The sequence below is a fragment of the Peromyscus maniculatus genome, chromosome 1 (assembly GCF_049852395.1).
Source record: "Peromyscus maniculatus bairdii isolate BWxNUB_F1_BW_parent chromosome 1, HU_Pman_BW_mat_3.1, whole genome shotgun sequence".
NCBI classification, from domain to species: domain Eukaryota; kingdom Metazoa; phylum Chordata; class Mammalia; order Rodentia; family Cricetidae; genus Peromyscus; species Peromyscus maniculatus.
The window spans coordinates 156,466,678-156,468,180 of record NC_134852.1 but is presented as its reverse complement, the minus strand read 5'-3'; the positions used below and the strand labels follow the sequence as shown (position 1 = coordinate 156,468,180).

The following is a 1,503-nucleotide window of genomic DNA, read 5'->3' as shown; positions in this document are numbered from 1 at the left end:
TTTCTTGTTTGTTTGTTTTGTTTTTTCTTTCTTTCTTTCTTTTTTTTTTTTTTTTTGGTTTTTCGAGACAGGGTTTCTCTGTGTAGCTTTGCGCCTTTCCTGGAACTTGCTTTGGAGACCAGGCTGGCCTCGAACTCACAGAGATCCGCCTGCCTCTGCCTCCTGAGTGTTGGGATTAAAGGCGTGCGCCACCACCGCCCGGCTTGTTTTGTTTTTTCAAGACAGGGTTTCTCTGTATAGTTTTGGTGCCTGTCCTGGAGGTCGCTCTGTAGACCAGGCTGGCCTCAAACTCACAGAGATCTGCCTGCTTCTGCCTTCCAAGTGTTGAGATTAAAGGTGTTTGCCACCACCACCCAGCTAATGTGTATTTTTAAAAGTGTCCTGGAGAGATGACCTGGGATTGATTCCCAGCACCTACATCGCAGCTGTAAATCTAGTTCTAGGGACCCAACGGCCTTTTCTGACCCTGAAGGCCCTGCATGCAAACGATTCATAGACATATGTGCAGGCAAAACACCCATTGACATAAAGCAGAAATCAATAAATATTTTTTTAAAACAATACAAATGCTTTATTTAATAGTTGCAGGTCATCATGGGCCAAGTGGTGGATATCCAGGACCCAGCAGCAAGGCCAGCTCAACCTCCAAGCCTCTCTTTCTGACTCCAATAGGGTGAGCACCTCACCCTCTCAAAAGGGGCCTTTGACATTTCAGATGATAGAGCGGCTGGTGTCATCCATAAATTCCACACGCACCTGCGTGCACTGTCCCCGCGAGCCGGTCCTACCCAGCGCTGTGGTTACCCTAGCCAGCTTGATGGGTTGCACGCGACTCATGTCCATGATGACGGCCATCTGGCGGAGAGAAATCAATAAATATTTTTAAATGACCTATCTATCTACTGTGTAACAAATGAACTTTAAATATGAAAACCAAATTGATTAAAGAAGAAATTGAAAAAGAACAAACCATATTAACAGTAATCAAAAGAACTACAGTGTATGTTTTACTATTGGACCAAGTGTGTGTTAGGATAAAGACTATCAGCAGAATATCAGTATGGAAACGTTGGCTTACTGAGAGGACAGAACAAACTTCAGAACACACACAGATTCAAAAGGCGCACACCCTTTTCATCCTAGCACTCTTAGCATACAGGCGGATCTCTGGGAGTTCCAGGCCAGCCTGGGCCACGTGGAGATTGTCTTTAAAAACATAGGGTCTGAGAGGCCAAGATGGCTGGGAGATTCTCTACCTTCCTCAAAACTGCCTGGGCAAAGGAACCAGCGCCTGTGGTGTCCACCGCCACTGGGAACCTCACTCTAATTATGCCCTTACTTAGCCTCGACACCAAGTGCCACCAAGATCAAACCAGCCACACCCTGCAATTACTCAGTGCCTGTAAGAGATAATGGGAACATGCCTGATGTGCCCAGCCACCTCCGGGACCCCCAGGGTCCAAGCCTGGAATGGCTGAAGAGCGTGTGAATACTCCCACAGAT

General features: G+C 46.8%; 1 pseudogene; it reads left to right on the top strand.

Moving 5' to 3' along the window:
- Positions 1–1,236: 1,236 nt before the first annotated feature.
- On the top strand, positions 1,237–1,489 carry LOC102925895 (NADH dehydrogenase [ubiquinone] 1 alpha subcomplex subunit 3 pseudogene; annotated as a pseudogene).
- The last annotated feature ends 14 nt before the right edge of the window (positions 1,490–1,503 follow it).